At 48.0% G+C, this 27,068-nt stretch overlaps 1 long non-coding RNA gene and 1 pseudogene across 2 annotated transcripts; both read left to right on the top strand.

Annotated features, from left to right (window-relative positions):
- Positions 1 to 1,234: 1,234 nt before the first annotated feature.
- LOC139185946 (uncharacterized) lies at positions 1,235 to 7,339 on the top strand. Of its 2 annotated transcripts, XR_011569551.1 has the most exons (3): positions 1,235 to 3,513; positions 3,610 to 3,813; positions 6,428 to 7,339. It is a non-coding gene; the product is annotated as an uncharacterized lncRNA (long non-coding RNA). The 2 variants fall into 2 exon arrangements; XR_011569550.1 differs by lacking the exon at positions 1,235 to 3,513 and having other exon boundaries at positions 3,521 to 3,813.
- A 7,261-nt stretch (positions 7,340 to 14,600) lies between these two features.
- On the top strand, positions 14,601 to 17,229 carry LOC109578255 (small ribosomal subunit protein uS2-like; annotated as a pseudogene).
- The last annotated feature ends 9,839 nt before the right edge of the window (positions 17,230 to 27,068 follow it).

The raw sequence follows: 27,068 nt of genomic DNA, 5'->3' as shown, positions 1-27,068 counted from the left end.
AAAGCAGCTAGGGGAGGACAGCTTCCCCACCGCCCCAGGCACTTTGGAGGCCGGCCGCATCTCCTCGCGTCCAGAGGCGTTTGCCCGGGGCCCAGCTGGATGAGACTGCCAGACAGGACGGGCAGAGTCGGAAGTCCAGTTGTCTTGCTATCACAATCTAGGGTAGGCTCGGGTCTTTCCTCAGTGCGGGGAGGACCTTTGCTTTCAGAAATGAACGTGGCGCGACATATCTCCACTCAGGCACCGGTGCGATGCTGGTGGAGAAGTTTCTTTGGGACTGGTTGGGTTGCCTTTCTCCCCTTGGCCTTCGTGTTGGTGCTGGTGGTGCTGGTGGTGCTGGTGGCGGTGCTCATGGCCTTGTGGATCGCTTCTCCTGTTGGGCACTTGGAGCTTCTCCAGCGTACTCCTTGCACCGGACATGGAGCCCCAGGGATCTTTGCGGACGAGCGTCGTGCCGGGGACGCGCGCATCCCCGCCTCATTCCTGCCGGACCCTCCGCCAAGTAGCACGAGGCCTCCCGAGGACAGACACCCATAAAGGCTGCTTGCCCGTCTTCTCCCCGGACGCCTCTCGACGTCTGGGGCATTTTCGAGAGCCTGACCGGCCGGAAGGAGACGGTTCATGGACCTGCACCCGCTCTTCCCTGCCCCCCGAAGGGCTCCCGAGATCTTCTCCTTGCTCGGCTGGCTGTGAGCGCTCTGTGAGGCGTCTCCAGGCCGCGTCACTCACCCGAGGCCAGCGGTGCGGCCAGGGAACGGAGACGGGGAACGAAAGGCAAACCCACACCCAAAGTCCCATCCCGAGAGGACTCTCCCACCCTCGCAGAAGTGGGAGGCCCTCGGACCGTGCCCAGGCCCGCTCATGCACCCCATCACCCCATCCTCTCCAGCGACTTCCCAGCAGAGCCAGCCCTCGAGAGCTCAGCCGCTCAGGCACGAGCCCGTCCCAAGTGAACACCGAGACCCCGGGCACACTCCCAGGAGTGTGCCCCGCTCTTTCCCAGGAGGCTGCATCACGCCCACGGCCGAGAGGAACTCGCTCCTCGTCGGAACTCTCGGTGCGTCACACAGGGCGTGCCGCACACAGCGTGTGCCTGGGCGTCTGCACGCATGTGCGTCAGAGCCGACCTACCGCCACAGCCCCAGAGACGGCCGCGGCTTCTTGTTCTTCCCCTTGGTGGCTCTGGCCCTCCCGCTGGCACAAGGGCCGTTGCCGACGTTCTTCGGCCCCCGGAGGCGGGGTGTCCGTGCTGGGACGGTCGAGCCGCTCGTGCTCCTGTTGGGGCGGCGTGCGGTTTCTCCCTCCTCCGTGTTTGGACTGGTGAATCACGACTGCGCCGGCAGGCAGGGCAGACTGGACCTTCCGCAGCTCCAAGGCCGGCTTCGGTCGGCTGTGTTCTTGCAGGCGTCGCCACTGCTCTAAGCTCATCCCTTCGACCTCTGTGTCCCCCGGGGACTCCTCCGACCCAGGAGCTCTGCCGCTGGCGTCTCCTGAGGCTGCCCGGGGTCTGTGGAGTCACCCCTCAAGAGGGCCTCTGACCTTCCCCCAGCACCTCCTTCCCACCCACCCTCCTAGGCATAGAACAGGACATAGGCGCTCTGGCTCAGGGCATCAGTCTCGTCACAGGCTGTCACCTTGCCATCGTCCATCTTATAACATTGGTCGTTGCCCTCTCAGACCTAACAAAAGTAGTGTCCTCGCTCACAGGTCCTCACAGGAACATAGTATTTTCAATACTCTCTGTCTGAATTTTTCTTGAAGAAATGTAAAATTTTAGTAAATTTTTCCCAATGAAATTAATCTTTTTTAAGTAATGTAAATCTGGCCATATTAGTCTCAATAATCTCAGAATAAACACAAGGACATCAAATATTTATTCATAATTAAAATTTTTTAAAGAATCAGGTCATTTACATGATATTACATCTGCATGACACATTGACATGTTTGATTCCAGAGCTGCATTTTCCCTTAGGATCAGGTAGTTGCTTTAGCCCCTCCTTTGTGTGTGTGTGTGTATGTGTGGCTTGAATGATTTCATGCTTCCCTATTCTTGCCACCCTGGTGTTGCTTAGAGACCCTGGATATTTTATGAGAGCAATGGCCACACCACACTAAGAGGCCTAACCCTGTCTCTGTCTTGTGTCTTCAGGAGCTCAATGCATACAAACCGCGTATGAAAGGTCCAGATGTGAAAGCTCAGGCTTCCAATTGATTCACACCTCCTATGTAAAGGGAATGGCCTTCTTCTACCCTCATGGGCATAATTGGGGCCAGATGTGAGGACAAAGTGTGAGATGGGTTCAGGTGCAAAAAGTCAGTTATCCCCTTGCTTCATACCTGCGGTGCAAAGGGAAAATCCTTCCTTTGGGAAAACAGCTCAGAGCTCATAGAGACAAGGGCTGCCCCCTGCAGAGTGGGGCCAGTAGCCTCTGGTGGGGAAGACTGGGGTGATGACTGACTGGCTGGGGGCTCCCAGGATGAGGCAAGAGGCTGAGGAACCCAAGTCTGCAGAGCCAAGGTCTTACCAACCCCTCCTTGGATCTGCGTCTGTCTGAGTGGAGCAGTGACTTTAAGGGGCTAGGATGCCAGCTGCCTGCCTGGAGGCCACAGGAGGAGGAGGCAGAAAAGCAGGCGGTGTGGCTCCTTTTGATTTCTGAAGACACTTCTTTCTGGCACCAGGTGCCAACCTATGGGAAAGATTGTATTCTTTTTATAAAACTGCTTTAGCTGTTCTAATTCATTTGCCTTTCCATCTTAGTTCGTCATGAGACCCGGGAAGAGCCTGCTGTTGCTGGAGATTCGGGCTGCAGGTCGGCGGACAGGGCGGGCGGCGTCGGTCGGCGTCGGTCGGTGTCGCTGCCCGGCCCGGTGGACCAGTGCGCCGCGGGGCCCCTTCTGCCCGCGGGCACCGCCGGGGCAGCTGAGAGCGAGCAGGAAAGGGCATGGCGCCGGCGTCCACGGGGTTACAGCCTCTCGATGTTTCCCACTCGCCCGGAGGTGCGGACCACACGGATGCACGCAGACATGTCCAGTCTTCCCAGCCTCCCCCATGGACCCCGATAGTCCCGATTCACAAACGTGTGTCCTCTCCCCGGAGGCGGCCGGCCCTGGTGTCCAGAACACGAGGCACCGCAAGGGACCACGGGCCGCCCGTCCTCCTCCCCAAAGGGCGCCCGGAAGCGCTTCCTTGCCACCTTGGGGGAACGGTCGTCCCGCTGCCTTCGCGGCGCTGAGGCTGCTCCCAGGCGGCCTCGGTTCCCGGTGACGTGCTCAGGACTCCGCAGATGGGTTTCCTGCGGGTCGGGCTGCATCTATTTGAGGGGCGCCCAGCGTCCCTTCTATTCTCCTCGGGCTCAGGAGTGGAAAGGATGGTGTCTGTGTGGAGGCGCTGTGTTTCCCGGGTATGAGATGCGGATACATCTGTGTGAGGATCACAAAGCTGACAGATTGGTGGCTACTGTGGCGAGGTCGACCAGATGGCCTGATTCTTGTTAATATATGTACTGTAATGTAGGTATTCAATGAAAAATCTCGAAATTAATTATAGTGAAAATCACCATTATCATTGTAACTCAACAATAATGTAATTATTACCTTTGTTTGCAGTTAATTTAAGAAACAGTTTCAAGTTTATCCACAGAGTATCCAATTGAAGACGACCAGAGAAGGATATTGAAATGAAGAACTTTCTTCATACACTGTGAAGTTGGGGAACCTCTCCTTCCAGCCATGATGCCCTGCCCTGCAACAGCCGACCTGGAAAGCCAGACCCCAGCCCTTGCAGCAATGGGCTCCAGGATTCAGTGCATGGTCAGTGACTGCCACCTTTCTTATTTTCCTTCCTTTCAATTTAGTACCAAATGGGGGAAACCAAATCTGTCATCTAAGCAGTCACCTGGGACGGCCCTCTTCCTCCCAGCCTGTCTCCGGCTTCCCCACATTACATGCTCTGAGTAGGACATGCTTTCCCTCTTTCCCACCAGAGCGCGTCCCACTCCTCTGTGTGCCCTGAGTCTCAGCCTAGGCGAGTGGTGGTGGCTGACTCCTTGCTCTGGAGACAAATTCTGAAGAAACAGTGAAGGATCAGGAAAATATCCTGGAGTAGGAAACAGCCACCGCTCCAGTATTCTTGCCTGGAAAATTCCATGAAAAGAGGAGCCTGGCCATCTGCAGGCCGTGGGGTCACAACGAGTCAAACACGACTGAGCATGCACACACAGACATAGGCACCTTTGTTTATGTCTACAGAGCTTAGAGTGAGAACCAAATAAAGCACTGAGGATAATACGTGGGTTTTGTTATTTTTGAAAAAAATCAAATTAATCATTTTAAGTTGAGATATATATCATATACCAAAAAATTCTCCTTTGAGCACTATATTTTAGTGATTGCCTATCTCTATAGTTGTGTAGCCATCATCACTATCTAATCCAGAATATTTTATATTTTATCTCCCTACAAAGACACCTAGTGTTCCTTAATCAGTCACTTTTAATTCTACATTCCTCACTCTTTCATCCTCATGGAATTGCCTATTCTGTGTATTTCAAGCACATGGGTTTGTACAACTGTGGCCATTTAGGTCCGGTTTCTTACACAGTGTCATGTTTTTGAAGCTTATTCATATTTTATCATGTGATCCAATTTTTTGTTTGGCTTCAGAATTTTCCTAAGTCTTTAACACATGCACACACACACACAGACATGCTACAGTTCTTTTAATGTGGAAAATACACAGAGGTCCAATGTCGCCATGAGAACCATTTTATGCAGACAGTTCCATGGCATAAAGTACTGCCTTCCTGTAGGCACTCAACCTGCCCACCAACCCACAGCAGCCAGCAAGCACAGAGGATGCCAGCCCAACTGTGCTGCCCATTGTCAGAACTCCCAGCAGAACCCACCCAGGCCAAGACTCAACAATAGGTGCAACTCCCTGTGGCCAAAGGAGAGCCCAACTGTGCTGGGGGGGGGGGGGGGGGGGGCGGTGGTGGCAAAGGGAGAGAGAGATGAAAGGAGAGACAAGTGGGAAAGTCCACAGCACCTGGTCTTTCCAGGTGGTCTTGCAACCGAGTACTAATCAGGCTCAACCTTGCTTTAGCTTCTGAGCTCAGAAATTAACAGGTGCCTTCATGGTGGCATGGCCCTAGATGATGGCAGCCCCGACCAGGCACCCCAATACCCTGTGCTGAGGGGCCCTGCCATGCCAGCCTCACCAGCCCCTGTCAGAGCCCTGGGGTGCCCAGCATCTGTGGACAAACCGCTCCTGGCACATCTTTCAGCCCTGTGGAGGCCCAGCCATCAGGCTGTGACTTGGAGTTCCCAAGAGATGGTTATCACTCAGGGTATGTGGCCAGTGGCAATAGGGCCTGACCCTCTGGAAGTGAGTGGAGAAAAGCCCAGTGCTCTAATTCAATGCTGTTCTGGCACCAACTGAGTGTCTCTCACTGACATCTTGACTGCTTCATCCAGATATTCCACGTACCACTCGTGTTCCAGGTGGGCTTCTAGGGGCAGCCTTCACAGGGCTGCAGCCTTTCCCAGTGACCAATCCCAAGTGCCTAAGCCTCTGCCTCTGGACCCTCACATAGGTAGTGCCGCTGTCAATGCTTAGGGTTAAAAACAGCAGATCTAAGACGCTGAAGACTTGTCCTAGGTCTTGCAAACAGCTCAGAACTGAGGTCTGGTGGCCTTAATGCTGTGACCTAAGACCACACCATCTGCCAGCAGACATGTCAATCTCCAGATAATCAGGATCGGATTGATTAAGTACAAAGAGGGACAAGTGTGTCATGTTGGGAGGAGGGAGGAGGAAACAACACCCCTCTGCCTTTGTCTCCCTACTTCCAGCTGCCCAGGGGCCCAGCCACCTCCTCAATATCCTGTGTTCATGTAGTGTTCTGTTTTGACTCAGACAACGTGAAGTGTTCCTGCCCCTCAAGTAGTAATTTTCTCAGTTTTGAGGGGTACAGTCATGAAATGTCTTCCAGTGTAAAAATAAAGAAAAGATAAAACTCACCCAGACCACTGGAGTTCCTTATGAGGTGAGGGTGATATAAATCCCTTGAACTTCTGTTATGGAAAGAGGGAGGGAGGAGGAAGAAAAAGCTAATCGTCAGTGAATGTAACCTTCTCATGGACTCTGTGTAGTCATTTTATCTGTACAGCTATTCAGTCATCCTAACATTTACTCAAGGTCTTTTCTCTTTCTGAACTGATGTTCTCATGGAGCTCACAGGCTGAAGAGGTGCTCAAAGTGAGAGAGTCAATTCCTAAGCAGGTTGATAAGAAGTCCGGGGGAAGCCAAGGAGAGAGGGTCTGGAGTTCTCAAGGAGGAGGAAAGGACAAACATCTTTTTTCTCTACATTCCTTAGTCTTAGTCACTTAAAACATTTTTTTTGTTTTGTTTTCTTTCTTTCTTTAGGCCCAGAACTGATGATTACACAACTCAGTTTAAACTTTGTGAAAGAAAGTGAAGTTGCTCGGTCATGCCTGACTCTTTGCAACCCCATGGACTGTAGCCTACCAGGCTCCTCTGTCCATGGGATTTTCCAGGCAAGAGTACTGGAGAGCGTTGCCATTTCCTTCTCCAGGGGATCTTCCCAACCCAGGGATCCAGCCCAGGTCTCCCACATTGTAGGCAGATGCTTTATCATCTGAGCCACTTAAACTCTGTACTAAGGATCATATAAGAACAATGTATCCTGCTTGAGGACAGTTTCTCCTTTCTGAAAACCTTCTGATTAATCCTGACATCTTAGAGTATATATTATGGGAATGGGTCTCGTAGGATCTTTCTGTTAAAATCTAATCCTGTTATCCTAAAATGCTAATTGTGGGAGTGGGTCTGGTAAAACTTTCACAAACTTGAGACATTCTTTTGATTTACTGTAGTAACTAATTTAAAAAGTATATACCTCCCTTGCTAACACTAGCAAGGGGGGCACTCCCCACCCCCTTCTGCTGTCCATGTCAGAAGCTTTCTTTGCCTTTTTTCCACTGTCATAACACTCTGCTACACAAACGCTCTTGAGTGATCAATCCTGGTCTTGGTCCTGAAGCTAAATCATCTTCGGAGATCCTGAATCTGACATCGTTCACAGTAAGCTCGATTGAAACTATAACAATCTTTTAAAAGCCAAATATAATCCTAAAATAAGCTATGCTGTTGCTAAGTCACTTCAGTCGTGTCCAACTCTGTGCGACGCCATAGAAGGCAGCACACCAGGCTCCCCCGTCCTTGGGATTCTCCAGGCAATAGCACTGGAGTGGGGTGCCATTGCCATCTCCAAAATAAGCTATATGCCCTATTAAAATAAAATTCAACTGAGTAAAATTTTAAAATCTTAGTGCCTTTATTTAAAGATTTATGAATCAGGCAGCATCCAATTTAACAGTTAGAGACTCTGAGGAGTTGCACAAAATAAAAGACTTTTATAGGCATAAGGAATCAGGAACAAGGAAGTTGTACTGGGCAAAGAATCCAAGTGGTTACTGTGAGGTTACTTTCCATTAAAGGCTGGAAAGCTTTCTCAGGCAGATGACTTAACTAGTGATAGTCAGAAGATTCCTGGCTGACTGGTTCAAGATTTCATTTCTGGAAGAGCCAAAACTGCATTTACGTCTATTTTGCTAGCATGGTTCCTAACTAGGCAACTCCTCTGGGGCTGTTGTCTTGTTTTTAACAGTCCCCCGGGGGCAGCAACAAGGCTTACCACTGCTGGTTCTTCCCCAAATGCTGAGAGCGCATGTGCTCTGTGCCAGGCCTGTGCTGGGGGCAGGGGCCCAGCCACGACACCTCACAGTCCTTGACATTCAAGAGGAGAGTAAGACAGAAAACCACCACACTTTAAAAAGAAAGGATTCTGCTGCTCCCACAGAGCTGACACTGTGGAGCGAGACAAGGAATAAACAGAACAGCTTGTAGAAGAGTCAGCTCCATGGAGTGAAGGGCGGGACACGGCACAGCAGGAAGAGAGGAGCTGGGGCGGTGGGAGGGTGGGGAGGAAAGGAGTCCCGGGACAGAGGACAGATGGGTGACGAGCCCCAGCGGGTGCAGACAGGGCCAGCCCTGGTGCCGTGAAGGACCGAGGTGGTAAGGGCAGGAGACATGGGGGAGCTGTCACCACAGATGCACATGGGGATGTGTCTCTGAGGAGGTGACAATTAAAATGCGCTCCGAGCCACTGTCCCCTTCCCTTGTCACCCAGAGGCAGACACCGAGGATGGCCGCTAACATCACGTGCACCAGCCAGTCCTCAGCCTGCACACCCAGCTCACTGTTCCTCCTGAGGAGTCACAGTAAAGGTCCCTGTACCTAATTCCCTTCCCTCAATCTGCGGACAAGTCCGGTCCTTTCCCGTGTGGCCCAATGGTGTGGCCTGTCCCTCCTCTTGGGAACTGTAAGTCATCAACTCTCTTTTCGAGGACAGTTATCTCCTGATCTGTTTGCCTTATTATGCCTGCAATTTCCTACTAATACACTATATTTTAAATTAGCCAAGAATGACAGCACACTCTAGACACAGAGTGTCTTAACTGAGCACACTCAATTAAGTGTGGACAAATGGAGCATGAATTATGACACTTCCTGCAATGTCCTCAATCAGTTTAATGTTTATTGTGTGTTAAGCGGTGTTTTGTGTTTTCCTGCCTGGTTAGTTTCCTCTGGGTCAGCTGTGCTTTCTTTCACCAACTCTTTCTCCTGACAAAATTACTTGCAAGCACAACTGAAGTTCAGAATATGCTCAAATTGTTCCCTACAGGGCAGGCATCTTAGAGAAAACTTACTGCAGCGCTGATAAGGCGTCCTGTCTTTCTCCAAGTTGGCTGAGAACGAGCAGAGTAGGACTTGTGTGGTTAGTCCCTCTGCTGTGTCCAGCTCCTTGTGGCCCGTCCTTTGAGAGGAGCCTGGCAGGTACAGGCCCTGGAGTCCCAAAGAGTTGGACACGACTGAGCGACTATATATTCTTCCGGATTCTTTCCCGTTACAGGTCGTCCCAAGATACTGAGTACAGCTCCTTCACTACACAGCAGCTCCTTATGTCACCTGGTGTACATACAGCAGTGTGTGTGTGCTGACCCCAAACTCCTGACTCACCTCTCCCACACCCCCGTGTCATCTTAGGTAACCATAAGCGTGTTTTCTATGTCTGTGACTCTACCTCTGCTTTGTAAATAAGTTCATCTGTATCATTCTTCAATATTCCACATATGTGATGTCATACGATGCTTGTCTCTTTCTGTCTGACTTCACTTAAAGTGAAATCACCATGTTCATCCATGTTGCTGCAAATGGCATTATTTCGTTTGATTTTATGACTGAGTAATTTTCCATTATATATATATTCCACATCTTCTGGAGCAAGCACTTCTTAGACTGTACAGCTTGACTTCCTTTAAAGGAACAAAAATTGTGAGGAAACCTAAGTTTTTTTAGAGATGGAGAATTTCTCTGCAATGATTCATATATCATTAATTAGCATTTAATGGATTAGGAGACCAAGAATAGTAGGTAAAATTGGTGTGTCGTTTTGTTTTATGTCACTTATGTCAAGTTCTCATGCTGCTGCTGCTGCTAAGTTGCTTCGACTCTGTGCGACCCCATAGACGGCAGCCCACCAGGCTTCTCTGTCCCTGGGATTCTCCAGGCAGGAACACTGGAGGGGGTTGCCATTTCCTTCTCCAATGCACGCAAGTGAAAAGTGAAAGTGAAGTCACTCAGTTGTGTCCGACTCCTATCAGGGTTAAATTATGTTTACAAAATACAGATTTCTTCTGTTCCTCTATTCTTGATTCTCTAAAATTATGTGGTGCTTTTGTAGTCAGTTGTTCTTTGCTTGCATAGCCTTCACATGATTTTCAGAAGTAATTCTTGAAAAAAAATTTATTTTATAGCCTTCCTTGCTTATTTTTCTTTTGTTACAGCTGCTTTAAATATTGGTCTTGAGAATTCATATTTTTCCAGAAAGTAGTCAATTTCTTGAATATTCTCGTATATTTGCAGTGTATATAAAGGGGTTTATATTCATTTTTGTGGGTGGGTATGAGGTAATATGAAATATACTTCAGACCTCTTGTCTGACACAGGACCCCTAAGTGTCTTGAAGTTTCCTGGGTGATAGAAATGTCTTTTGGCTTGTTTTCTTTGTATGATTCCTGAAAGTGTTAATTTTGCTTTTTCCTGGTAGGAAATGATTACCCTCATAACAGACACGTTTGAGGATTATTGCTAAGGTTTGTTAGTAGAATTCTATGTGCCCTTTATTTTAAGGCTTGTGATTAGTTTCATCTCTCTCTCTCTCTTTTTTTTTTTAGTTTCAGCTCTAATATATGCATTTTCCATCTCAGTTGAATGCCCCATATATTCAAGGAGGTTTCTTCACTCTGGCTGGTGAGGATTCTCCGCCCCACATGAATGTTGCACATTATTCAATGCATTCAGTTCAGTTCATTTCAGTTGCTCAGTCGTGTCCAACTCTTTGCAACCCCATGAACCGCAGTGCACCAGGCTCCCTGAGTTCACCCATGTGAACTCATGTTCATTGAATCGGTGATGCCATCCAACCATCTCATCCTCTGTCGTCCCCTTGTCTTCCTGCCCCCAATCCCTCCCAGCATCAGAGGCTTTTCCAATGAGTCAGCTCTTCACATCAGGTGGCCAAAGTATTGGAGTTTCAGCTTCAGCATCAGTCCTTCCAGTGAACACCCAGGACTGATCTCCTTTAGGATGGACTGGTTGGATCTCCTTGCTGTCCAAGGGACTCTCAAGAGTCTTCTCCAACACCACAGTCCAAAAGCATCAATTCTTCTCTGCTAAGTTTTCTTTATAGTCCAACTCTCACATCCATACATGACTACTGGAAAAACCATAGCTTTGACTAGACGGACTTTTGTTGGCAAAGTACTGTCTCTGCTTTTTAATATGCTGTCTAGTTTGGTCATAACTTTCCTTTCAAGGAGTAAGCATCTTTCAATTTCATGGATGCAATCACCATCTTCGGTGATTTGTGAGCCCCCCAAAATAAAGTCAGCCACTGTTTCCACTGTTTCCCCATCTATTTGTTGAGCTATTTCAAATCCTAAAAGATGATTCTGTGAAAGTGCTGCAGTCAATATGTCAGAAAATTTGGAAAACTCAGCAGTGGCCACAGGAATGGAAAAGGTCAGTGTTCATTCCAATCCCAAAGAAAGGCAATGCCAAAGAATGCTCAAACGACCGCACAATTGCACTCATCTCACACGCTAGTAAAGTAATGCTCAAAATTCTCCAAGCCAGGCTTCAGCAATACGTGAACCATGAACTTCCTGATGTCCAAGGTGATTTTAGAAAAGGCAGAGGAACCAGAGATCAAATTGCCAACGTCCACTGGATCATCAAAAAAGCAAGAGAGTTCCAGAAAAATATCTATTTCTGCTTTATTGACTATGCCAAAGCCTTTGACTGTGTGGATCACAACAAGCTGTGGAAAATTCTGAAAGAGATGGGAATACCAGACCACCTGACTTGCCGCTTGAGAAACCTGTAGGAAGCAACAGTTAGAACTGGACATGGAACAACAGACTGGTTCCAAATAGGAAAAGGAGTATGTCACCCTGCTTATTTAACTTATATGCGGAGTACATCATGAGAAACGCTGGGCTGGAAGAAGCACAAGCTGGGATCAAGATTGCCAGGAGAAATATCGATAACCTTGGATATGCAGATGACACCACTCTTATGGCAGAAAGTAAAGAGGAACTAAAGAGCCTCTTGATGAAAGTGAAAGAGGAGAGTGAAAAAGTTGGCTTAGAGCTCAACATTCAGAAAACTAAGATCATGGCATCTGATCCCACTCAATGCACAGCTCTCCAGTAATAATTCTTTCCTCAAAAGTTGTTCCTGCCCAGCCTTGGGAAATTTCACCTGCGTGTGATCAGATGACAGAGACTCAATGGGCTCATTAGGCACTTGTAATCATTCTTTCTGTCTGAGTAGCTCTCTCTTTTAGATGCCCTGCCCCACACATATCACCTTCTGCACCTCCCTGGCTCACTTGTGTTCTCAGATCAGGGCTTTGCTGGGCTGCATCTGGGTTCCCCTCCCTGTACCTGCAACATGGAAATTGCCTGAAGGCAGACAGCCAGGAGTTTTCAGATGGATTTGTGCATCCATCTTCACTCTAGGAACTTAGTCTTGCATGGCCTGCTGTCCAGGATCTGAAAACAGTTGTTCCCAGTATTTTGTTCAGCTTTCTAATTACCAGTGCCAGGTGAGCAAGTTCAGATACTGTTCCTCTTAAAGCTGGGAGTGGAAGTCACATTTTATTTTTACAGACACTCTTTGAATCAGTAATTCTAAATCAGTTAACCATATATGTTTAAAAGTATCCTTTGCTTCATTTTCTCTGTTTTGCTCTTGCAAATGTAAAAACAAAACCAAATATCAAGAGACACATTAAAACAGGTTTTGTTTTCTGCTTTTCCTGGTTGAACTTTATGCCAACAAATCCTAGGTAAGAACTTAGGAAGCTGCAGTAAGTCAAGGCACCAGCAAGATCACAGGATCTGCAATCAACAGGGATATTAATGGTACCAGAGAGCCTTTTTTTTTTGCCATGCCATAGGAGGTGGATGAAGTAGTTGAGGGGCTAGAGGGATCCCAGGACCTTAATGACACCAGTGAGCCAACTAAAATACAGGAGGCTGAGGCCAGGTATAGCATGTTTGGCCAATGTGAGCTGAAATATATTTAATTCTGAATTTCCAGAACCATAACCTCAAACAAAATGTTCACCTTCTTCTGATATTCACATAGAAAGATTGCACAGAATCTTTCACCTAGAAATTCTACTTCCATGGAAGATAGCCACCAGGAAGATTGCTTGGAGAATTTAAGAAATGTGTGGTTTGTAGGTGGAGAAAGAGGCAAGTGTGGTTCAGAAACGGAAAGGGGTCTGTGCAAACCCAGCAGGCTCTCTTTGGTGGAAGGCAGGCCGTGCACTCACTGCTCCTTCCCCCTTTTGCTGAGATCACTTTTATCATGTTTTAGGTAGCTCCAATGAAAACTTCAAGTACAGGGGCTTCCCTGGTGGTCCAGTGGTTAAGAATCTACCTTGCAGTGCAGGGGACACCGGTTCGATCTCTGGTCCCCAGAAGATCCCTCATGCCACAGAGAAATTAAGTCTGTACACCGCAAAGACTGAGCCCAGGCATCCTAGAGCCCAGCGCTCCACAGCAAGAGGAGCCACCAAAGCGGGAAGCCCAACCACCCAACTAGAGCACAGGCCCTGCTTGCTACAAGTGGAGAGAGCCTGCAGGCAGCAAAGAAGACCCAGGGCAGCCAAAAAGAAATAAAATTATGTGTAAACAAAAACCCCTTCAAGTACAGTGACTCTCAATGGCTCAAGTAACTCCTGCTCGATGTTCTCAGCACACCGGCGTATGGGGTCTACAGGACCCCCCCTCGTCCCATGAAGGCCCAGAGTCTCCATCGACCACGTGTCTCCACCACTGTGCTGTGCCGTCTCCCCGCTCTCCTCTGCACAGAACTGCTTCTGATGGTCACTCTTTAGGCAGGGGAGTCATTCTTGTGAATCACCATCTAAGAATTAATATCTCACCTGCAATTTTATTTCTATATTCCTTAAAAGGAGTTCCTTAAAACCCCAACTGTATTCCTTAAAAGAGCGTTTTAACACAATCTTGATTTGAACACCTATGTTTTTATTTATCAACTTTCATGTCTCCTTCACTGTGTCCTGTGCTCTGGCTCAGCCTCTCTCTTGGCCTCTGCTCTTGGCCTCTCAGGAAACAGTGTACAGGATGTGTTAGTTGCATCCGCCCTCCCTCTCACTGGCTCTTTTCCGTCCTCCCTCATCTCCGTGACATGTGTAACTCTGTGCACATCACTATCACCATGACACCCTCCTTCCCTCGGGAAGCCTGTTATCACCTTCCTGCTCCTTTCTCTGCTGCCCCATGTGTGTCCCTGCCCAACACTCACAGCAGCTTCACAGCAGGTGCTCTCCCTCACTCTTCTCTCCAGAGCTCCTGCTGGAATTTCTGGACACCACCTCCCAAGTATTTACCTCTGACTCTGACTTCTCCTTCCCTGGTGGGCCCTGTAGCATCTTCCCCTGAGTGAAGACCACAGATAAAACCTAAATTCTCCTTCTTCCCCAGCTACCTTAGACTCCCCTGTGGATGTCTCCTTCTCATCCAGGCTCAGTGATTCAATATCATCCACGAACCATTTTTCTATACTCAACCATCTGGCCGTACTGATACCATCTCCAGGGGAGTGGGTGGAGCAATGATGGGCAATGTTGAGATGGCAGGTAGAGTCCAGACCAGGCAATGAGGGCATGAGAATGAAGGACAGTGCTAAGAAGAGGAGCAGATTATAGAGAAGTCACAAGGGCAGAAGAGGTTGGAGAATGTTTTTGAAAACAGATCAGGGAGAAATCTGGGAGAGGAGAGGTTGAGTCTTAAGGAAAGAGAAATGATCATTGCATAGCTCCTTGGTGGAGTGGGGGAGGGGGGGAAATCCAGCAACGTGCTAGTTTACCAGCAACATCCTATCAGATGCTATATTTCAGTTGGAAATACTTCAGGCTACAAATCCATTAGATTTATAGAAATTCCATATGCATTAGAAATTGATACAATTTCCTGCAATGGAATAAATTAGGCTAAGGTTATGCATTACATAGTTTTTTGTGATGTCAAGATGTCATTTTATATTAGTGTTTATTCCAATGTGGACCAGTAAAGCGTATTATAGTACATCATCTATTCAGTGGACTGATTTGTGGAAAATAGTGTTCCAAGAGAGAATATTCCCCAAGATATTGTCAGCTGAATATAAGCAAGATACCATAAAACATTGTGCACAGTATGTGACCATGTATGGTTTTAAATGTGGTTGTGCTCAGTCACTCAGTCACATCCCACACTTTTGACACTATGGACTGTAGCCCACCGGGCTCCTCTGCCCATGGCGATTCTCCAGGCAGGGATACTAGAGTGGGTTGCCATTTCCTGCTCCAGAGGATCTTCCAGACCAAGGGATTGAATCTGAGTCCCTTATGTCTCCTGCATAGGGAGGTGGGTTCTTTACCATTAGCACCACATGTGGAGTGAAGAAGAAATAGATATTCATAGTTGCTTGTGTATCCATAAAATGACATTCTGGGCCTTCTCTCTTGATCCAGGGGCTAAGACTCTGCACTCTCATTGTAGGGGCCTGAGTTCAATACCTTGTCAGGAAACTAGAACCCACAGGCCATAGCTAAGAGTTCCCATGGCAAAGGTCCCGCGGGCACAGCCAAATAAATACTTAGAAAAAATAAATAAACCTCCAGAAGCTATTCCTGAGAAACAAAACACGTGGCTGACTGTGGAACAGCAGGGCCTTGACAAGAAGGGAGGCGGTAGGAAGAACAATGTAATATGAAGTATTTTATATTTCTAGGTTCTTGAATCTTGTACATGTATTATAAGTTTCTCAGAAATGCCAAGACATTATAAAAGAATTTAAACCTCTAAAGAATAAAACTCACAGCGTTATTTCTACAAACTGAATGAAAGTCAAGTTTGTTTTATCAGAAAGATTATCTGGCTTCTCTAAAACATCTTCTCAGGCTTTTCCCACGCTACCCACACAGTGGTCCATAGGGCACTGTCTGGATTCTTGTCATAACGGGAAGTGAATCTTTTACACTATCCTCGGTCCTTGATGTCCAGCAAATGAAGGATGACGTCATCACGTTCCTTGCAGCAGGGGCCCACTTAGGTAGCACCGACCTTTACTTCCCAACGGAGCAGTACATCTACAGAAGGAAAAGTGACGGCGTCTACACTAGGAATCCGAAGAGAACTTGGGAGAAGCTTCTGTAGGCAGCTCATGCCATCGTTGCCAGTGAAAACCCAGCTGCTGTCCCTGCTGCGTCCTCCAGGAACCCTCGCCAGCGAGCTGAGCTGCAGTTTGCTGCCACCACTCCTCTGGTCAGCCACTTCGCTCCTGGAGCCTCCACTAACCAGACCCAGGCAGCTTCCAGGAGCCAAGACTCCTGGTGGTTACGAGGCCAGGGCTGACCGCTGGCCTCTCCCAGAGGCATGTATGTGAACTTCTTACCATCGGTCTGTGTGACACGGACTCTCCTCTGCACTCTGGAGACGACCCATTCCCGGCAACCAGGGAGCTGTCGGTGGGTCTGACTTGGCAGATGCTCACCGGGGAAGTTCTGCCCGTGCGCGGCACTGTTTCCTGTGAACACTCTTGGGAGGTCGTGCCTGATCTCTACATCTGCAGATTCTGAAGAGATTAAAAGGGAAGAGCAGGTGCCAGCTGAGCAAGCTCTGACCAAGGAGGACTTCACCGTGAATGGGTCACTTCAGCAGCTGAGTGCAACGCTACTGGATCTGAGGTGCTGGCCTAGTCCACAGGCAGGCAGCGAGCTCGCTGCCTACTCCGCAGATCCCCCTGAAGGCTGGCCTGCAGCGCCCACTGCTCAGGCCACTGGATGGGTAGGCACAGCACTGCGTGGGCTTCAGCTGTTCTTTCACAGGCTCTTTTCTTCGGTGGGGGCTGTGCTGGGTCCTTGCTGCTGCACAGGTTTGCTCTGGTTGCGGTGAGCGGGGAGCACTCTGGTTGTGGTGCCTGACCTTCTTGTTGCAGCGGCTTCTCTTGTTATGGAGCGTGGGCCCCAGGGCCCCCAGGCTTCAGTGGTGGCAGAACGTGGGCTCAGGAGCTGTGGCCCCCAGGCTGTGGAGCACAGGCTTGATGGTTGTGGTTCACAGGCTTAGTTCCTCTGAAGGCACATGGGATCTTCCTGGACCAGGGATTGAACTCATGTCTCCTGCATTGGCAGGATTCTTTACCATGAGCCATTATGGAAACCCCACAAACTCTTAAAATGGAAATTGATTGACAGAAAATAACCAGTTTCTAAATAAATAAATATATCTACTCATGAGGATGTTCTGTGACTTTTGCTGTTTTCCTTTCACATAAGAGGAAAATGTCCTAATTCATAATTCGTTATGTTCTTCCCTCAAACAACATTTGCAACTGCTAATTTTATTAGCTAAGCTTGATCCAAGTTTTAAAATACTTTTCTCCCACTTTTCCCTATGCACTGTACATTCATTATCAATTGAGATAATACTTTATCATTGTTCAGTCACTCAGTCATGTCCAACTCTTTCCGACCCCATGGACTGCAGCACACCAGGCTTCCCTGTCCTTCACCATCTCCCAGAGATTATATTTATATACTTCATATGGATAGGAGGATAATCAGTTGACTTCATACTTGAATTATTTCTCTGAATCTGACATATTAATATGCTAGTAAGATATAAAACACTTGATTGACTTCAGCATAATAAAAAAATAACAGAATCAGGTGACCATATCTGAAGACTGATTATAAAAGCAGCAGCCATGTTGATGAGGAGCAGTGACACACGGGGGTACATTTTATGCTGTGAGAGAGGGTCGCTGGCCTCAGGGATTTAAAGGGCTGCTTGAAAACAGACAAACTCGGCTCAGTGGATGGACCTCCTGGGAATCACTTCCCAGGGACACACAGGACAGAGTCCTGAGCATCCTGAGTGCCCACAAGGTGGTCTGAAGCGGTGGCCAGGGCACCTCTCTGGGTATCAGTGGAGATGGTAGCTGTATTGTGTGTCTGTACGAGTCTGTATAAGGTGACCCTGCATGCAGAAAAGCAAATTTGATGAAATGGCAGAAGGCCTCAGCTCTAATATTAAGATCTTGTCTTAAATCAATTTCTTTCTCCTCTCAGCTTCTCCGTCTGAAAGGAGTTACTCTTCATGAGACCCATTCTCTTTTAATTCCCTTCTTCAAAGCCTCAGATTTTGTAGCTTTTTTTCAGTAAGTATCTTTCCATGTTTATTCCTCAGACAAGACAAGCAAGAGTAAATGTTTATTATTGGACTTTAAAGATAAACAAATACTTTTAAAATCAGACTTTCCAAAAGTTCTAAATTTATTCATGTTCTCACTTTAGTATCTTCAATCCTAAGCCTATAATGAACATTTTTACTTGATTCAGACACAGCTCTGGGGAGTGAATTGGTGGCGGGACTCCACAGACCCGTGGAATTCTGAACTCTTGACAGTTAGATCTCTTTTTACAGAAGTGTTAGCAGCCAATGGAGCAAGGCACATATAGTGCCAGATTATAGGGCTGACAGCGGGGAAAAGACAGTATATTGATGGTAGAAAAGATCTGCCTTCTGACAAGCAGGCGCCTCTCATGGTGAGGCAAACTGGAAGTGCCTGCAGACTCAGAGCCCCATGTGCTTGGAGAGTGATGCTTCAGCCACACCCGTTATCAGCGCAGCCTTCACAAAGGGGTCCTTCCTTGACCTGACTCGTGCTTCCTGTTTCTTTAACTCCCTGTGCTTCGGGGCTGCTCTGCTGAGTTGGACTCCCCTTTGCTTTTCCTAGATCTCCTTGGGGCCTTCTCACAAGGCCTGGCAGCAGGCAGCAAGCAGCGGCACCACTGGGCAGGTCTGCTCCTGTAACTCCTCTGGCAGCCCTGCGGCTGGGACAGCGCTGAGCATTCACCGTCCCTCTCATGGGACCAGAGGTCAGAATGGGGAAGAGGGAAGGGCTGCCTTTGCTTTCTTTCACTCCCTGGCCAGGAGCTCTTAACCTGAGGGATTTGGAGAGCCCAGGGAGCCTGTGCCCTCCCTGGTGATGCATAAAATGCATCTGTGCACAAGCTTTTGTTCAGATAAGAGTAAATGCCCTGGATTCACCCCTTCAGAATATTTTATCTTTGTTCCTGGTCTGTACAGATTCTGTGCTTTGAAGCACAACACTGCTGCAGTGATTTCATCACACTTCCACTGCTGCCGGTCCCTAGTAAACCCAGCTTTCAGAATCAAGAGAAGCTGGTGGCTGACAAGGCTTAAAAACATCCTTTGAAGTTCCTAGAATCAAGAGCACTTGACTGTGCTCTACTGGAACATTTTAAGGTATAGTAGTTTGCTTTTCGCTTGTGAGCAAGCTACGTCAAATTGTTTCCAAACAAGAAAACTGAACTAAAGTCTATGTGGACCAGGGTTACAGGACACAAACTACTTTAGGGCAGGTCCCGGGTCGACCTGAGATTCTGTCATTACCAGGAATCAAAGTAGTGAGGAGCATTTGTGACACAGACCCTAAAAGCGTTTTATTACTGGATAATTTGAGTTGGGATGGTTCTCTAGAGAAGAGAATGGCAACTCACTCCAGTATTCTTGCCTGGAGAATTCCATGGGCAGAGGAGCCTGGCGGGCTACAGTCTAAGGGATCCCAAAGAGTTGGACACGACTGAGTGACTTTCACTTTCTGTTTTCAGTTTGAATCTACGGAGAGGTAAAGTCTTTTCTGTGGATATTTGTAAATGCTTCCTACAGATCCAGTTATATGGCTTTGTGTTCTTCTGGAATTGCTCCCATGACATTGATCTGGACTTCATACACTTATGTACCAAATTACTCTGTTTTCTGTGCAATGGTGGTAAAACAGTTAAAAAGCAAGTAAACAAGCCAAAGCCCGTGAACTGTTTCAAACAGGCTGAAAGCGCCACCTACTGTCCAATCTGCAGAGGTGCCCGAGGAATGTAGTCTGAGCCTTATGGACTGAGAGCCACAGGAACTAGGATATTAAGCTAAGTTAGACTCACATCTAACTATACTTTCTACTTATATGCTATTTATAACGAGTATGTAGTTATATTTATGCTCTCTCCTGAGCATTCTCAATCTTTGGTTACAAAAAGTAAGATATTGAAAATCACCGAACTGTGGCAGATGTGAGAAACAGTATCAGGCTATCATATGCTTTCCACGGGTCCCGATTATCCCACACCAAAATGCCTTGAGAGTTCTGGAGCAAAACTGCTCGTTGCCACTTTTATTCCTAGGAACGACTGAGGCCCAGAGCTCCCTGAGTGGCCCCTCCTGAGGGGACTTGACTGTATTTATTTTACATGTTTAAGAGATGACAGCAAAAGAGAAAGCTCTAAAATGGCAAAAGCTTTCAGGTACACCAAAAGGGTGGTTTTAATGTTGGTTTGAGTGTTTTGTTTTTAATGGAACAATCCATTATAGAACGGGCCAAAATAAGTTTAGAGAATAAAGTGTACTTTTGCTACCTCTGAGAGCTACTAATTGAAATATGTATTTACTATGGTCCTGGCATCAATTCAGACTTGCCTTGGACAGGTGATTGACTTCCAGGCTGCCTTAAACCCAACAAGTGTTCAGGGAATGGCCCAGTGACTGGAGGGCACAGCAGCGTGCAGCCAGTGTTTCACTGTTTGTGCTGCTCGTGCGCTCTTTCTGTCTCTAGCCCTTCTAAGCTGGTTCTGTACAATCATATGTAGTGTTTATTTAAATGCAAACAATATACACTCTCGTTCAAGTTCCTCCTGAGTTAAAAGTACACCCAAAAAGAAACTGGATAATTTAGAGTAAAAGTAAAATTTCTCTTTCATCCTTATCAAAGTATCTGTGGTTCACTTGTATATATTCCTCCAGCTTTTTAGAAAACATTTTCAAATATATTTTATTTACACGCAGATAATATATGTTCATTTTTAGTTCAGTTAATCAAATAATGTGTGTTGTTTTACAACTTGCTTTTGTCATGTAACAGTATGACTTTGAGGTGTCACCATTTCCTGTTTGGGGGTTTTCCAGTGGTTTTCAATAGGAATATAAAAATCTTTCTTTAGAACAACATGATTCTGCTATAAGCAAACTAGGTTCATCTAGCATCCACCTTCAGGGAAATTCAGAAATGGCTTTAGTTGCCCTGCGCATCCCACCATCAAGAATGAAGGAAACTATGAGCAAGGAAAGTCTCAGCAATGAACACCAGGCACCCCGTTAACCCAGCGCTAAAGGAGGAGGGCCGGGCGAGGACAGCTCACGGGCTGGGGGAAGGTCTTCTGATGCCTGTGTCTCCAGCCTGGCCGGTAGCAGCCCAGAGAATCCAGGAAAGAGAGATGGTAGGCGGAGAACAGTGGAGGGCAGGAAATGGGCCTCCTGGCGGCAAAGCACAAAGGTCTCAGCAGAGCCTGGGGAGGACAAGTGGGCTCACGGAGGAGCCGGCGGAGAGACACCCGGAGGAGGCTCCCTCCCGCTCACCCCACCCCAGAAGGTGCCCACAGGCCGGGCAGGGTGCAGGGTCGCATCCGCTCCCCTCACTTCAGGCTGGTCTTGGGAACACACTTCTTGTTTCACTTGAGTGATTCAATTATGCCTCCCTGTAATTTCAGGTTGGGTCTTCTCTGCCTGCCTTCCCCTCACTTTTCACTCTGGCCTCAGTCTTCATTTTTTTCTGGCAAACAAAATGTGGTCAGCAGGCAGAATTGACTGCATAAAAGGCAAAGGTCTGCCTCTGAGGAGTAATATATACTCATATCACTATGCTAGTTTATTTATATTTATTAATTTAATTTATTATAACATAATGCTACATAAATGTATGCACATATAATGTAAATAAACATTAAATGTTATGTACTATTATTATTTTAATATAATATTTATATATCAATGATATATGTTAATATTAATAATATATAGGCTGATTTACTTAACGACACCCCTGGTGAGAAGACTAATGAAGATGAAAAAAGTCAGAAAAAGACAGAAATTTGAAGATCTTTGAGAAAACTTCATGCTCACGATGTAAATGGCGAGACGTGCATGAAGGTTCTTGGCCAGGGCTCCTCACAGGCTTCTCCAGGCCCCTTTTATGGTCAGCGGTGAGAGAGGGAGTGAGGATCCGGGCAAAGCCCTCAGGCCGAGGCCAGGCCGAGCCCCCCTCCAGTCTCCTTCCTTCTGTCACCATGCGTCACCTCCTCACTTACACTAGTGTAAACAAGTGTTATCACTTCTCCCACAGAATGAAGGGTGTGTGTTGCAGGAGAGCTGGAGCGAGCTCACTGGTGACACAAATCTTAAAACTATAGAGAGAGGGAGTTGGAGGGAGGGAGACTGATAAATAGACTTATGTGCCCTGGCTTTAGACTGTAGTGTGAAATTTATGATATTAAAACTGCTTAGCCTTTAGCTTGTATTCTTATCAGTGCCTGTATTAAACAATTGATCAGTCACCTAAATATCATAGACTCTAAATCATAAACTAGGATTTTAAAATACTGTAGTTTTCTGTGTTACCAAAATGCACTTTGAAGCCAATGTTCAGATCATCCAGTGTCTTCTTTTGGTGAGTGTTTGGTCACATGTTGTTCTCTTTTTTAACTTTATTTTGTATTTGGGGTGTAGCCCGTTAACAAACAGTGTTGTGACAGTTTCAAGTGAACACCAAGGGGAACAGTTCAGCCAAACACACACACGCGTCCTTTCTCCCCCACACTCCCCTCCCTTCGAGGCTGCTACATAGCATTGACATCCGTGTGCCAAACAGGGAGTCCTTGTTGATTCCGAACCAAAGCGGACATTTGTTGCTTCATCAGAGACTCTGTCAGAATCTTTCCCAGAGGTTAGTGAGGAGTTTCCTGGAAAACACTCAGCCCACCCCCTGTTGCCAGAGGAAGAGTGTTTATATATGGGTGTTAGTTTTGGGAGAATTTGGTGAACCGGGCCAGCTCATACAGAGATGGAAACAGCTTGTCACCATAACACTGTCACCACTCCCCAGTAGGTTCAGCCTCCCCCGAATGCGCCCCGAGTCCTGACCACTGAGCAGGCCAAGCCCGCTCTCAGCCCCCAGCACCTCCTCCCGCAGGGCCCAGCCCACAGGAGTCGGAGGGACTGACAGCTCGTCCCCTCCTCCCCCTACCCAATCCTCCCCCTACCCAAGGGCCTGCCCGAACCAGCTCCCTGCTCTGGTTGAAGGAGGAAGAAGGCCCAGCAGCAGCCCCAGAAGAAGCACACAGGGGGCCCTCCATTCCCAGGAGTGCAGGCTCATTGTGCAGGGCTGAGGGGACACGGGGGTGGGAGAAGCCTCAGCTCTGGACACTGTGGGAGCTTGTCCACTGAACAGACTCAGGGACTGCCTGTTGGCCATGGGATCTGAGGAACAGGATAAATTTGGATGGACTGGGGCTAGCTGGGAGGGTTTGCCATGGTCTAAAGCACAGGCTGTGTCTCTCTGGGCTGAAAATGTTAACCACTGAGCACTAGCTCCCACCAAAAGAGGGTATTGGTTAGAGGTGTCCTGAGATGTAAGAGCTTCTTAGGGAGACAAGAGGAGATACTAGGAGGATGTGAAATGCCTTGTAGAGCCTGAACCACATGCCCAGCCTTCTGACCCCAGTTTTGGGAGGTAGCAGTTTCTTATGCATGTCCCTGGTGGTTCAGATGTTAAAGAATACACCTGTAATGTAGGAGACCTGGGTTTAATCTCTGAGTCGAGAAGATCCCCTGGAGAAGGAAATGACAACCCACTCCAGTATTCTTACCTGGAAAATCCCATGGACAAAGGAGCCTGGTGGGCTACAGTCCATGGGGTTGCAAGGACGTGATTGAGAGACTAACACCCTTTCAGGTGAGGGCAGCTGGTTTGCTTGGGCCTGATCAGGGAGGGGCACAGGTGAGTGCTGCTTCTGACCAGTGAAAGAGGCTTTGGGCCTAGAAAAGGAAACAGCAGTCTCAGAGGCCCTTGCTGAGTCATCTAACTTCGGGGAAAACAAAACCAAACTTTAGGTCCCGCCCTGATGCTCCAGGCTGGTTGCATCTACCTGGGACTTGTCACCCCTTGTCCAGAGGATTGATCACCCCCTGCCCAGCTACAAATGCCATCTCAACTAAAGAATCCCGCCTGACTAACGTTTCCCTTATCGCTTCTACAAACCTCCCTTTAAATATGAAGCCTCCCTGATCCCTCTCAGGCTCAGCCTGGTCACTAGGCCAACTGACGCCCCTCCTTGCCTGAAAAAAGGTCACCTACTTCTGTTGAGGTTGTCTCTCCTTCTCTGCCTCAGCCCAATCTATACCTTACAACAAGCACTGTCCGAGAGAAAAGGGCAAACAGGTGCCCCCAGGGAGTCAAGACACAAGCTGCTTAGTCAGCAAGACAGCCGTGAGGGGGTGGAGTGGGCACCCTGCGGGGCCTCTCCCGCTGTCCCCGGGTGCCCTGCAGTTCCAAGCTTTGGCCTGAAAGCGTCATAGAGAAGGACCCTTTGTATTCTACCTATTACGAGTTAACCACTAAAGGAATGTTGACTATAAGCTTGTACATAAAGTCCCATCTCTGGGAGCCCTGCATCCCAGGTAATGAGCACCAAACTAAAATAATAACTTTGTTTAACTAACAGGAAACTTCATGACCAGACTCACCTGTGAATCACGACAGGGAGGCAGACATTTACACATCCCCTCTGGAGCCTGATGAGAATGAGGAAATATTTGACTTTCCTCCCCCACCACCTGTGAGGATTAATATAAAGGAAGCCTGAATTCTAACTCAGGCAAGATGTGTCCTGGGACAAGGGTCCTGGGCTTCTGAATAAAGTAACTATTCCTTGCCCCAAGAACTCATCTCTCAATTTATTGGCCTGTCATGAGGTGAGCAGGACAAGATTGGACTCAGTTACAGAAAATCTGACAGTCTTGCTCTTTTTGGGGAAGATTTCCATTTTCATTCATTTAGTCATTCATTGTGTATTTAAGTCCTGCTCAGAGCCAGGCCCTGCCGAACTCACCCTTGAAGCTCAGACTCACCAGGTCCACGACACCTTTCTTGATCCCATGCTCTGCCTGCACCATTTTCTGCCTCAAACAGGACCCCTCAAGTCTTTAAGCACACTTCGGTGAGCTCTCCAGCTTGTGAGCCCTGTGAGGACCTCAAACAGATGCAGAACGGGGCTCAGAAAATGTGATGATGACCAATAATCAAATCAATGAGCTGGTCAAACACAAACCAGGCTTAGGTCACATTCACCAAAGGTCATCTTCTTCTCCCTCCTTCCAGAGACAGAGTTTCAGAGGGACCTTTACCAGGAGCCCAAGGATCTTCTCTGACACTAACCTCATCCAAAATGTTAATAGTCTGGGTGGGTTTTATTTTCAATTTTATTTCTTTTTACACTTGAAGTCACTTCGTGACTATTCCACTGAATACCGAGTAACTTAATGATCACTTCTGTTGTGTCTGGGCCAAGAAAACCCAATACGCGGGTAGGATACTGAGGAGGAGAAAGTCAGGGGAAAGCAGGGGACTGGGGGTGAAACAGCAGAGGCAGGAGGCCCCCACCCCCGTTCTCACTGCCCTCCCCATCCCCTTTGTACTTAACCAACCTGACTGTGATTACCAGGGTCCAGATGTCTCCTTGCTAGATGTTCTGTCCTTTAGAGCCAGCTGTAGAGGTCACAGTACAAATCTAAGTTCTGGGGCCCCTGAGTGATCCAGGAGCAGTCACCTGTGCCTTCAGAGGGTCAGTTTCCGACCCACAGTGATGCTCTCCCAGAGTCGGGCATGAGTTGGTGGCCAGCCCTGCTCACCATGAGATGCTGCAGCTCTTGCCCTGCCCTGAAACCCCTCCCTGCAGCCTGGCTGTGTTCAGGGGACGCCTGGACAAAACAGGCATGAGCGAGTAGGAGAGAGTGGGCACTTCAGGGGCAGAGGAGATACAGAGAAACTTGATTTCACTCTGGCCACTTCCAACTGGTCCCAGCCTAATGCCACTTGTCATACACCCTGAGTGGACATGACCTCCTGGGAGCTCAGAGGACTCTCCTGAGAGCTGGGATGTGGAGCTCTGGAGGATGGGGCTGGGAAGCCCTCCACATGAGGCTGGGGCTCTGGGGTTCTGAAGCTGGCCCGGGGAGTGGAGCTGGGCCTGGCAGGTTTGCAGTGTAGACTGTCGGGTGTCTGGTTGAAGCTGCTGGCATCCGTGGTCACACCTCCCTCAGCCATCTGACCATTTCTGATCCCAGCAGTTGAGCAGGGCTGGTCTGGCAGGCATGCAACTGAGACAGGAGCTCAGTGTGGGTGGCTCCTCTGCCTGCCTCTGCTCTCCTCTCTCCTGGTCTCTCTCCTTCTCCACCTCTGCGCCACCCCCATCCCCCCATGTAGTTCTCTTCTTAGGCTGCCATGGGGAGGCCCACGTGGAGTCTGGGTCGGGTGGGTGGTCCGGAGGGTCCCGAGAAGGGGTGTCGTGGCTGGGCTGGTTTCTCTATGCTTGCCAGTGGCTCAGGGTCCGTGAGGCAAAGAGGCTCCCTGCACAAAGACGGTTCCTAGTGAAGTAGACTGAGTGACAATGGTAATTTTATATGCTGTGAGTTTTTCACAATTAAAAAGAAAAGAACTCGGGTGTGTGTGTGTGTGTGTGTGTGTGTGTGTGTGTATTATAATGGCCTAGAAAGGAAAATTCTCAAGTCAAACAGAGGAATGAATCGTGTGCTAAACATAGATGAGTCTCAAAGACAGCACCACGTGTAAGAAACCAGCATACGTGGCCACAGTTGTACAAATCCATGTACTTTAGATATGCAGAATAGGCAAATCATTAGGGTCAAAGAGCACACAGACAATTGCCAAAAGCTGGGGGAAGGTGGAAGGGGAAGTGCCCGTTTAGTGGGTAGTGGCTTTCTCTGTGAGGAGATGAAGTGCTCTGATTTAGATAGCCATGAGAGCAGCACAGCTTTGCACACAGATGATGAATCACTGAGCTGTACATTTTACACAGTAAATTTTATGATATGTGAATTAGATTCCAACTTAAAAATTGTGATTGATAGAGGATTTTTTTTTTTTTTTTTAAGAATTCACACAAGAAACACATCTTATCCTGAGTTTTGTTTGGTTCTCACCCTTCTAACGTCTGTAGGCAAACATCTGGACAGGGATGAGGATTCAGGTTTCCTCCTTCAGGGACCGACTTCTCTGAGCTTCCCTTCATCACCAAACAACGAGGATCCTCAGCCTCCGCAGGAGCTGCTCTCCATGTTCCTACCACCCCCTCTCCTTCTCCTCCCCCTGCTCTGACAGGCTTCCTCCCTCCAGCTCCACCTCCTGAGTTCAGTCTGGGCTCCTCTCACCAGTGCTCTTGCTGGGCTCCTGACCCCCCTCTGATTGCAGCCTCTCC

This window comes from Bos indicus, chromosome 11, assembly GCF_029378745.1.
Source record: "Bos indicus isolate NIAB-ARS_2022 breed Sahiwal x Tharparkar chromosome 11, NIAB-ARS_B.indTharparkar_mat_pri_1.0, whole genome shotgun sequence".
In the NCBI taxonomy this organism is placed as follows: Eukaryota; Metazoa; Chordata; class Mammalia; order Artiodactyla; family Bovidae; genus Bos; species Bos indicus.
This window is presented reverse-complemented; position numbering and strand designations above follow the sequence as displayed.